Source organism: Astyanax mexicanus, chromosome 18 (assembly GCF_023375975.1).
Source record: "Astyanax mexicanus isolate ESR-SI-001 chromosome 18, AstMex3_surface, whole genome shotgun sequence".
NCBI classification, from domain to species: Eukaryota; Metazoa; Chordata; class Actinopteri; order Characiformes; family Acestrorhamphidae; genus Astyanax; species Astyanax mexicanus.
In genome coordinates this window covers 29887411-29900571 of record NC_064425.1, presented here as the reverse complement: position 1 = coordinate 29900571, position 13161 = coordinate 29887411, and positions in this window count along the sequence as shown.

Genomic DNA, 13161 nt, shown 5'->3' with positions numbered 1-13161 from the left:
ATAGAACTATGAAGACATGATAAAAACCTGGTAAAACTATAAAAAATTGTAAAAAAAAAAAAAACATGGTTAAACTGGTAATTAGAGTAAAAACCTGGCAACCATAGTAAAACATGGTAAAACTGTAAAAAAAAATCACTAAAACTTACTAAACATGGTAAAAACATGGTAAACATGGTAAAAACATGGTAAAAACATGGTAAACATGGTAAAAACATGGTAAAAACATGGTAAACATGGTAAAAACATGGTAAACAAGGTAAAACTATAAACACATGGTAAAAACATTGTAAACATGTTAAAACATGGTAAAAACATGGTAAACAAGGTAAAACTATAAAAATATGGTAAAAACATGGTAAACATGGTAAAAACATGGTAAACAAGGTAAAACTACAAAAACATGGTAAAAACATGGTAAACATGTTAAAATATGGTAAAAACATGATAAACATGGTAAAAACATGGTAAACAAGGTAAAACTATAAAAACATGGTAAAAACATGGTAAACATGTTAAAACGTGGTAAAAACATGGTAAACAAGGTAAAACTATAAAAATATGGTAAAAACATGGAAAACATGGTAAACAAGGTAAAACTATAAAAAACATGGTAAACATGGTAAAAACATGGTAAACAAGGTAAAACTATAAAAACATGGTAAAAACAAGGTAAACATGGTAAACATGTTAAAACATGTTAAAACGTGTTAAAAACATGGTAAACAAGGTAAAACTATAAAAATATGGTAAAAACATGGTAAACATGTTAAAACATGGTAAACATGGTAAAAACATGGTAAACATGCTAAAACATGGTAAGAACATGGTAAAACATGGTAAGAACATGGTAAACATGTTAAAACATGGTAAAAACATGGTAAACAAGATAAAACTATAAAAACATTGGAAAAACATGATAAACATGTTAAAAACATGGTAAACATGGTAAAAACATGGTAAACATGTTAAAACATTGGAAAAACATTGTAAACAAGGTAAAACTATAAAAACATGGTAAACATGGTAAAAACATGGTAAACAAGGTAAAACTATAAAAACATGGTAAAAACATGGCAAACATGGTAAACAAGGTAAAACTATAAAAACATGGTAAAAACATGGTAAACAAGGTAAAACTATTAAAAAATGGTAAAAACATGGTAAACATGTTAAAAACATGGTAACACATGGTAAAAACATGGTAAACATGTTAAAACATGGTAAAACATTGTAAACAAGTTAAAACTTTAAAAACATGGTAAAAACATGGTAAACATGTTAAAACATGGTAAACATGATAAAAACATGGTAAACATGCTAAAACATGGTAAAAACATGGTAAAACAGGGTAAAACATGGTAAAAACATGGTAAACATGTTAAAACATGGTAAAAAGATGGTAAACAAGATAAAACTATAAAAACATTGGAAAAACATGGTAAACATGGTAAAAACATGCTAAACATGTTAAAATGTGGTAAAAACATGGTAAACAAGGTAAAACTATAAAAATATGGTAAAAACATGGTAAACATGGTAAAAACATAAAACATGGTAAAAACATGGTAAACATGGTAAAAACATGGTAAACATGGTAAAAACATGCTAAACATGTTAAAATGTGGTAAAAACATGGTAAACAAGGTAAAACTATATAAACATGGTAAAAACATGTTAAAACATTGGAAAAACATGGTAAACATGGTAAAAACATGCTAAACATGTTAAAATGTGGTAAAAACATGGTAAACAAGGTAAAACTATATAAATATGGTAAAAACATGGTAAACATGGTAAAAACATGCTAAACATGTTAAAATGTGGTAAAAACATGGTAAACAAGGTAAAACTATATAAATATGGTAAAAACATGGTAAACATGGTAAAAACATGGTAAACATGCTAAAACATGGTAAAAACATGGTAAAAACATGGTAAACATGTTAAAACATGGTAAACATGCTAAAACATGGTAAAAACATGGTAAAAACATGGTAAACATGTTAAAACATGGTAAAAAAACATGGTAAACAAGATAAAACTATAAAAACATTGGAAAAACATGATAAACATGTTAAAAACATGGTAAACAGTAAAAACATGGTAAACAAGGTAAAACTATAAAAACATGGTAAAAACATGGCAAACATGGTAAAAACATGGTAAACAAGGTAAAACTATAAAAACATGGTAAAACATGGCAAACATGGTAAAAACATGGTAAAAACATGGTAAACAAGGTAAAACTATAAAAACATGGTAAAAACATGGCAAACATGGTAAAAACATGGTAAACAAGGTAAAACTATAAAAACATGGTAAACAGGGTAAAACTATTAAAAAATGGTAAAAACATGGTAAACATGTTAAAACATGGTAAAAACATGGTAAACATGTCAAAACATGGTGAAAACGTGGTAAAAACATGGTAAACATGTTAAAACATGGTAAAAACATGGTAAACAAGGTAAAACTATAAAAACATGGTAAAAACATGGTAAACATGTTAAAACATGGTAAAAACATGGTTAAACATGTTTTAAAAACATGGTAAACATGTTAAAACATGGTAAAAACATGGTAAACAAGATAAAACTATAAAAACATTGGAAAAACATGATAAACATGTTAAAAACATGGTAAACATGGTAAAAACATGGTAAACATGTTAAAACATTGGAAAAAAAACATTGTTAACAAGGTAAAACTATAAAAACATGGTAAAAACATGGTAAACATGGTAAAAACATGGTAAACAAGATAAAACTATAAAAACATGGTAAAAACATGGCAAACATGGTAAAACTATTAAAAATGGTAAAAACATGGTAAACATGTTAAAAACATGGTAAACATGGTAAAACATGGTAAACATGGTAAAAACATGGTAAACATGTTAAAACATGGTAGAAACATTGTAAACAAGTTAAAACTTTAAAAACATGGTAAACATGGTAAAAACATGGTAAACATGTTAAAACATGGTAGAAACATTGTAAACAAGTTAAAACTTTAAAAACATGGTAAACATGGTAAAACATGGTAAAAACATGGTAAACATGTTAAAACATGGTAAAAACATGGTAAACAAGGTAAAACTATAAAAATATGGTAAAAACATGGTAAACATGGTAAACATGGTAAACATGGTAAAACATGGTAAAAACATGGTAAACATGTTAAAACATGGTAAAAACATGGTAAACAAGGTAAAACTATAAAAATATGGTAAAAACATGGTAAACATGGTAAAAACATGGTAAACATGGTAAAACATGGTAAACATGGTAAAACATGGTAAACATGTTAAAACATGGTAACATTGTGAAACATTGTGAAAAAACGTGAAAACATGGTAAAACATGGTAATCATGATAAAATTATAAAAACATGGAAATCAAGGTAAACATGGTGAAATCATGGTAAAACCTGGTAAAAATGGTAAAAACATGGTAAACATGGTAAAAAAAACATAGTAAACAGGGTAAAACTAAAAAAAACATGTAAAAACATGGTAAAACCTGGTAATTATGATAAAATTATAAAAACATGGAAATCATGGTTAACATGGTGAAATCATGGTAAAACCTGGTGAACATGGTAAAAACATGGTAAACATGTTAAAAGTATAAAAACATGGTGAAAAGTGTAAAAAAACATGGTAAAAACATCATAATCATTGTAAACATTGTAAAAAAAAACATGTTAAAACATGGTAAAACTATAAACACATGAAAATCATGGTAACATGGTAAAAACATGGCTAAAGATGGTAAACATAGTAAAAGATTTCAAAAATTGTAAACATGGAAAAACATGGCAAACATGGTAAAACTATCAAAACATGGTAAAATATGGTAAAACATGGTAAACATAGCAAAATATTTGCAGAAAATGAGAAATGGCTGAAATAACTAAAAAGGTGCAGAGCTTTCAGACCTCAAATAATGCAAAGAAAACAAGTTCATATTCATAAAGTTCAGAAATCAATATTTGGTGGAATAACCCTGGTTTTTAATCACAGTTATCATGCATCTTGGCATGTTCTCCTCCGCCAGTCTTACACACTGCTTTTGGATAACTTTATGCCTTTACTCCTGGCGCAAAAAAAATCAAGCAGTTTAGCTTGACTTGTGATCATCCATTTATCTTCCTTTTGATTATATTCCAGAGGTTTTTGAGTTTGGTAAAATCAAAGAAACTCATTTTAAAGTGGTCTCTTATTTTTTTTTTCCAGAGCTTTATCAAAACTCAATCTGGATCCAATCTAGATAGGGCAAAATTGATTTTGAGTAAACTAGTATTTCAAATTCCACCTTAAACTAAGACATTGTCATGAAAGGTTACATTTTTAACAGATTCTTATTATTTTCTTAAAGGAAAATGATTCTTCTAAAACTCAAAAACCTTGGAATGACTTAGTCCAAGATGTCATCGCTTCTGCCAAGGCCAGTATTATCTTTTAGGCTCTCCCACCAAGAGAAATGTGAATAATGTGATTAATAAATAATATTAAATGTGATAAATAAATTAAGAATAAAATAAATAAATAAATAATTAAAAATACAAATAATAAATAGTAATAAAGAGTAAAGGAATACGAACAGCCTGGAAAAAGGTCTATTCCCAAATCATCCTGATTAGCAAATGATGCTGTTCCACAGTCCTGTCCACTGCTCAGCCTGACTGCCTCTTATTCTGAGCCAGACTCCACTGAGTTTCAGTGCAGCGGCGTGTGTGTGTGTGTGTGTGTGTGTGTGTGTTTGTGTGTGAGGCCGCTGTGTGGATTAGGACCGTATCATAACGTCACCCTCGCTACTACAGCAGGCCGTGTAGATCAATACGCTGTGTTTATGCATGCTGCCTGCATACGCAGCACTACATTTCAGAGAATGAAAGGCAGCTATTATGGCTGCTTAAGACCTGGCACAGGATCAGCCACTGAAGAGCTGCTGAAAACACAGCACTCTAGAGCAGATCACCTGTGTTCACACACTGAAATCCATGTACAGCCTTTAAATGAACAGGTTTAGTGATTACTAGCATATGCAGGCATTAGTAGCAGTGTTGCAGTAACCATACACTAATGTCTTTATATATGTGTTTATATATTAACAACAGATAAATATTTAGAGAGAGCGTTCGTCCAAAACAGACACTGTTAACAATAGAGTTCAACAAAATAGTTATTTTTCTGATTCTTTTTCTTTTTATACTGTTAGTAGATGTAGTAGTACTATAGAGTAATAGAGTTGTAGAATAAGATGTAGCTGTAGTTCTACTAATAGAAGTAGAAGTAGTAGTAGTAATAGAGTAAGAAGTAGAAGTATTAGTAATAGTACAAATAGTAATAGTAATAGAGTAAGAAGTAGAAGTATTAGTAATAGTACGAATAGTAATAGTAGTAGAGTTAAAAGTAGAAGTATTAGTAATAGTACGAATAATAATAATAATAATAATAATAGAGTAAGAAATAGAAGTATTAGTAATAGTACGAATAGTAATAGTAGTAGTAGAGTAAGAAGTAGAAGTATTAGTAATAGTATGAATAGTAATAGTAGTAGAGTTAAAAGTAGAAGTATTAGTAATAGTACGAATAGTAGTAGTAGTAGAAGTAGAGTAAGAAGTAGAAGTATTAGTAATAGTATGAATAGTAATAGTAGTAGAGGTAGAAGTATTAGTAATAGTACGAATAGTAATAGTAATAGAGTAAGAAGTAGAAGTATTAGTAATAGTATGAATAATAATAGTAATAGAGTAAGAAGTAGAAGTATTAGTAATAGTACGAATAGTAATTGTCATAGAGTAAGAAGTAGAAGTATTAGTAATAGTATGAATAGTAATAGTAATAGAGTTAGAAGTAGAAGTATTAGTAATAGTACGAATAGTAATAGTAGTAGAGTTAGAAGTATAAGTATTAGTAATAGTACGAATAGTAATAGTAGTAGAGTTAGAAGTAGAAGTATTAGTAATAGTACGAATAGTAATAGTAGTAGAGTTAGAAGTAGAAGTATTAGTAATAGTACGAACAGTAATAGTAGTAGAGTTAGAAGTAGAAGTATTAGTAATAGTATGAATAGTAATAGTAGTAAAGTAAGAAGTATAAGTATTAGTAATAGTATGAATAGTAATAGTAGTAAAGTAAGAAGTATAAGTATTAGTAATAGTATGAATAGTAATAGTAATAGAGTTAGAAGTAGAAGTATTAGTAATAGTATGAATAGTAATAGTAGTAAAGTAAGAAGTATAAGTATTAGTAATAGTATGAATAGTAATAGTAGTAGAGTTAAAAGTAGAAGTATTAGTAATAGTACGAATAGTAATAGTAGTACAGTTAGAAGTAGAAGTATTAGTAATAGTACAAATAGTAATAGTAGTAGAGTTAGAACTAGAAGTATTAGTAATAGTACGAATAGTAATAGTAGTAGAGTTAGAAGTAAAAGTATTAGTAATAGTACGAATAGTAATAGTAGTAGAGTTAAAAGTAGAAGTATTAGTAATAGTACGAATAGTAATAGTAGTACAGTTAGAAGTAGAAGTATTAGTAATAGTACAAATAGTAATAGTAGTAGAGTTAGAACTAGAAGTATTAGTAATAGTACGAATAGTAATAGTAGTAGAGTTAGAAGTAAAAGTATTAGTAATAGTACGAATAGTAATAGTAATAGTAATAGAGTAAGAAGTAGAAGTATTAATAATAGTATGAATAGTAATAGTAGTACTGTCACATCCTGGTCTCGTCTCGTGTCTGTGTGTCTTCCCCACGTGACCTGTGCTCCCCTGTGTCTCCTGTCTCAGTACTTTTCCACCTGTGTCTCATTTGTAGCTCCGCCCCTTCCCCAGGTGTTTCTAATTTTAGTGTTTCCTGTTTCTTTAAATAGCCCTCGTCTACCACTTTGTCTCCGTCGGTCTTTGCACTAACCCCTGTTGTTTTGTCTCTCCGTGTTTCGTAGTTTCTCCGTTTTTCATAGCCTCTGTTCCTTGTTATTTTCCCTGTTTATTGCCCTGCTCAGTTTAGTCTTCCTAGTCCTGTTTATTTCTAGTTTCCCTTGTTATTCTCTTGTATATACCCTGCTTTGTGTTTATTTTCTAGTTTTGCTCCTTATATATATTCCCTGTTTGTTTATCATTATTATTATCTCTAGTTTGTTTATGTTCTCTAGTCTCCCTCGTTTATTTTGGTTTATTATCTTTGTTACGTGTTTACTTGTTTCTTTGTTTATCTTTGTTATTTATTTATTAAATATTTCCTTTTGTTCTTACCTGCACTTGTGTCCGCTTTCCTCGTCTCCCTGCCTGGGTCTACCTGACAAGTACAGTTAGAAGTAGAAGTATTAGTAATAGTACGAATAGTAATAGTAGTACAGTTAGAAGTAGAAGTATTAGTAATAGTACAAATAGTAATAGTAGAAGTACTAGTAGTAGAGTTAGAAGTAGAAATATTAGCAATAGTATGAATAGTAATAGTAGTAGTAGTAGTAGAAAGAGCAATTTTAGAAGTAAAGGACGTAGCAGTAATAATAGTAGCAGTAGTAGTAGTAGAAGTAAAAGTAGAAGTTGTAGTAGTAACAGTACTATTGTTGCTAATACTACTACTAGTAATACTACTGCTACAGCTACTACTATTGCCACTAATAATAATACTCCTAATCATACTACTGCTATAAGTACTAGAAAAATGACTATTGCTGCTACTAGTACTACTACTAGTAGTAATATTGCTAGTAGCAGAAGTTGTAGTAGTAGCAATAGTATGACTATTAGAAGCAATAGTATTAGCTGTAGCAGTTGTGGAATAAGTAGTAGTAGCAGCAGTAGTACTAGTAATAGTACTAGTATCATTAGTAACAGCAAAATTAGTAGTATAAGTAGTATTAGCAGTAGTACTAGTAATAATAGTAGTAGTTACAGTAGGAGTAGTGGTATTAGTAGTAGCAGAATAGTAAGAGCAGTAGTAGTAGCAGTAGTAGTAGTAATCATAGTAAGAGTTACAGTAGGAGTAGTAGCAGTAGTAGTAGTAGTACCAGAAGTAGTATTAGCAGTGGTACTAGTAATAATAGTAGTTATTACAGTATGAGTAGTAGCAGTAGTAGTAGTACCAGAAGTAGTAACAGCAGTAGTACTATAGTAATACAGTAGTACTATAGTATTACTACTACTGCTACAAGTACTATAGTGACAATAGTGATAGCTGAAGCAGTAGTAGAAGTAGCAGTAGCACTAATAATAATATTAGTAGTAATAGTAGTAGTAGTAGTAGTAGTAGTAGTAGTAGTAGTAGTTTGTTTGTATGTTTGTTTGTGTTTAAAGCCAATTTAGCAGCTGTGGCTATGGCTAATACAAGTAAACAAAATTCACTCAATAAGTAGTAGTAGTAGTAGTAGAAGTAGCAGTACTAGTAGTACTAGTGATAGTAATAGTAGTAGAAGTAGCAGTAGTAGTAGTAGTATTACCAGTAGTACTACTAGTAGCAATAGTAGTAGTAGCAGTAGTAGTACTAGTAATAGTAGTAGTAGTACTAGTAGTAGTAGTAGCAGTGGTTGTAGTACTAGAAATAGTAGTAGTAGAAGTAGTATTAGTACTAGTGATAGAAATAGTAGTAGAAGAAGCAGTAGTAGTAGTAGTATTACCACTAGTACTACTAGTAGCAATAGTAGTAGTAGCAGTAGTAGTACTAGTAATAGTAGTAGTACTGATACTACTACTATTACTAGTACTACTACTACTGCTACTACTACTACAAATACTCCTACTGCTGCAACTATTATTAATGTTGCTAATATTACTATTGATGCCACTACATCTATTCCTGTTAATACTACTCCTACAAGTAGTACTTTTACTACTGTTACTACTACTACATTACCTGCTACTACTACTAGCACTACTGCCAGACTACTTCTAGCACTGCATTAACTACTTTTGTTACTTTCCCTCCTATAATTACGACTACCACTATTACTTCTACTACTGAAACCACCACACCTACCACTACTGCTACTAGTACTACTACTACTACTACTACTATTATAGTACACATCTAATTCTAGTGATAATAATAACTACTATCACTAATAATAACTACTACTACTACAAGACTACAGCACTGACTACTACAACTATTATTTTATTACTACTATGTCTACTACTCCAACATCTTCTACTCCAACTACTGTACTCCAACTGTACTATAAAACTAACTGATACTAATAACCTGTAACTGGATGCTTGTAAATTGTACATTTATTTAGAATAAATATAGCTTCGGAAAAAAAAAGAGAGCACTTAATGATGATGTTTTTCCTTGATTTTACCGAATTGAAAACCTCTGTAATATAATCAAGAGGAAGATGGATGATCACAAGCCGTCAGACAAAGCTGAACTTTTTGAATTTTTGCACCAGAAGTGGCATAAAGTTATCCAAAAGCAGTGTGTAAGACTGGTGGAGGAGAACATGCCAAGATACATTAAAACTGTGATTAAAAACCAGGGTTATTCCACCAAATATTGATTTCTGAACTCTTTTCTTTGCATTGTTTGAGGTCTGAAAGCTTTCCATTTTTTATTTTTTTTTGCTATTTCAGCAATTTCAGCTATTTCTCATTTTTTTGCAAATAAATGTTCTAAATGACAGTATTTTTATTTGGAATTCGGAAGAAATGTTGTCCGTAGTTTATACCTATAAATAGCAAATTCAGAGAAACTGATTTAAAATTGAAATGGTCTCTTAATTTTTTCAGAGCTGCAGAGAGACAGAGAGTAAGAAATAGACAGAGAGGTAGTGAGAAAAAGACAGGAGAGAGGTAGTGAGAGAAAGACAGGAGAGAGAGAGAGAGAGAGTGAAGGCATTAACATGTGCAGGGTTGTGACACATTGTGGCTCTCTCTCTCTGTGTGGATGGATGTGAGTGTGAGTGTGGAGCGTGGGGGCGGAGGACTTGGCGGTCTGTGCAGGACAGGACTCACTGTGTGTGCACATTGTGCAGTCATGTGTGCTAACACCACAGTCTATATTTTACACTTGTACATTCTCCCAGCCTCTCCCACAGGCATTGGACACTCTCATGGGCAATGCTCCCATTTTTTACCTTTCTATATTTTCTTTCAGTTGCTTAAGCATGAAACATCATTGACCTAGCTGTGGGGTATTTGTAGATGGAGGGTAAAAAGATGCATGATCCATCACATCCTCGCTCATTCTCTAACATGTGATTCAGGTTTTTCATATGTAAACGGAGCAGGAAACTTTAACAGTGTTGCTGCTTATTTCTTATTTCTACTTGTGTACTTCAGGCTACAGATCTAGTTCAGGTTAATCGTGAAAAAAATAAAAATAATAATTGAAACACATTTGGACCCATTTGTTCTCTTCTCAAACCCTTATTGACATAAATGTTTAATTAACATTTGCTTATCTTACAGTTTTTCTCAATTGGTTTGGCTCATTTCTTGAAACTGAGATGACATTCCTATAACTAAAAGGTAAATTGGCCAAACAGATTTACAATTCTGCGCAACACTTCAGATAACCAGCAAAATGTCATTTGTCTCCCAAAACGTTCATTCTTGCTTCAAAATGAAGTCCCTCTCCCATATAAATAGTCAGTACCATAAAAATGGCATAGATCCTTCTCAATTGCTTTGGCACATTTTCATTAATTTTGCCCATCTGTCAAAATAAACTGGATGGTGCAGCAAAACTACATGGATCCTCATCACTGCTCATATCACTCCAAAAACAGTTTACCCATGTGTCAAAACTGATTTCCTTTCTCACACAAATCATCAGTGCCCCCAAAATGCATTGTCCCTTTGGCATTGTGTAAGTACTGCAAGTCAAAATGCTTAGATGTTTTGTCTTTATAGCAGAGGTCTAGCTAAAGGAATACAATTTTCACACCACACACACTGCACTCATTCTGCTGAGGAAATTGTAACTATTTCTATTTACAAGTACATCTTTACACATTACTGTAGGTAGAAAGAAAAGAAAATACTAAGGAAAATGTATCAAATATACTATGTATACAAATTACAAAAACCTGCAAAAACAAAACAAAATACATTACAGTAGGTAAAAAAATAGTCAAGCATCACAAATGCAATACAGTAACATTCTGACTACTCTGTGTCACTCCCCTCTCTCCATCACCTTCCTGGCCATCCATCCGCTGCAGTCTGTTTGGCCATAAATTCTCATCAACATTGCATCTGATATGTTCTTTAGCAATGCACTGTGGGAAGAATGCCTGAGCCATCCTCTACACTGATCGCCACAGGACTATATAATCATTATATCATCACAGGACTATATCATCGTTATATAATCACAGGACTAGCATCAAAGAACTAGCACCAGGCCAAGATGTATACAGTGGATAGAAAAAGTCTACACACCCCTGTTCAAATGGTAGGTTTTTGTGATGTAAAAAAAATTACAATAAGACAAATAATTTCTACCTATAATGTGACCTATAACCTGTACAATGCAATTGAAAAACAAACAGAAATCTTTCAGGGAGGTGAAGTAAAAATAAACAACTGAGATATTGAGGTTGCATAAGTGTGCACACCCTTTTATAACTAGGGGTGTTGCTGTGTTCAAATTTAACCAATAACCTTCAAACTCACTTTAAATTGGAGTCAGCACACACCTGTCAACAATTAAAGTGCCTCTGATCAACTCCAAATAAAGTTTAACTGTTCTAGTAGGCTTGTCCTGATATTTTTGTAGCCACATCTTTCAGCACAAGCCATGGTCCACAAAGAGATGCCAGAGCATCAGAGGTATCTCATTATTCATAGATATCAGTCAGGTGAAGGCTACAAAAGTCATTAAATATACCATGGAACACTTTGAAGACTGTCATCATCAAGTGGAGAAAACATGGCACAAAAAGACATTTGACAAAAATTGATGATAAGACAAGAAGAAAATTGGTCAAGGAGGCTGCCAAGAGGCCGACAGCAGCACTGAAGGAGCTGCAAGAATTTCTGGCAAGTACTGGCTGTGTAGTACATGTGACAACAATCTGCCGACTTCTTCATATGTCTGTGCAAAACAAACATCCAGAAAACATCTAAGCTCTACTTAATTTTCCAAAAATTCATCTGATATCTACCAAACGCATGTGGGAAAATGTGTTAAAAAGGTTAAACGTTTTGGACATAATTCCAAAAGGTATATTAGGCGCAAAAGCAACACTGCTCGTCACCAAAAGAACAGCATACCTACAGTGAAGCATGGTGGTGGCAGCATCATACTTTGGGGCTGTTTTTCTTCAGCTGGAACTGGGGCTTTATTCAGGGTGGACGGAATTTTGAACAGTTCCAAATACCAGTCAGTATTGGCAAAAACCTTCGGCCTCTGGTAGACAACTGAAGATGAAAAGGAACTTCATCTTTCAGCACAACAATGACACAAAGGACACATCTAAATCAACAAAAGAATGGCTTCAGCGGTATAAGATTAAGGCTTTGGAATGGCCCAGCCTGAATCCAGACCTGAATCCCATTGAACATCTGTGGGGTAATCTGAAGAGGGCTGGGCACAGGAGATGCCCTCACATTTTGTCAGATTTTGAGCAGTTATGCAAAGAAGAGTGGGCAAGTTTTGCCACATCAAGATGTGTCACGCTGATAGGTTCCTACCCAAAAAGACTGAGTGCTGTAATAAATGCAAAAGATGTTGCACCAAAGTATTAGTTATATGTATTTAACCAGGTGATTTTAAGTTTTTTGCTTTATATTTTTTCGCTGTAAAGATTTATGTTTGTTTTTCAATTGCATTGTACAGGTTATAGGTCACATTAAATGTGAAAAAATTTATGAAATTATTTGTCTTGCTTTAATTTTTTTACAACACAAAAACCTGGCATTTGAACAGGGGTGTGTAGACTTTTTATATCCACTGTATATAGAGCAATGCCAGCATTCAAAATAATAGACAACAAACTGATGGATTGGTCACCAGTAATGTGGGACACTCATTTTCGTCAAAACCTGCTTTCACCTGTTACCTACTCACCTGATTGTAATGAATTTATGAAATGTTCCAAAATATGAGTTCTGTATTGTAATACAATTTCTTAATTCATTTTGAGAATTGAGCAGACTATTCTGCAGATGATGACTTATATGATGAAATTGTGCTGACAT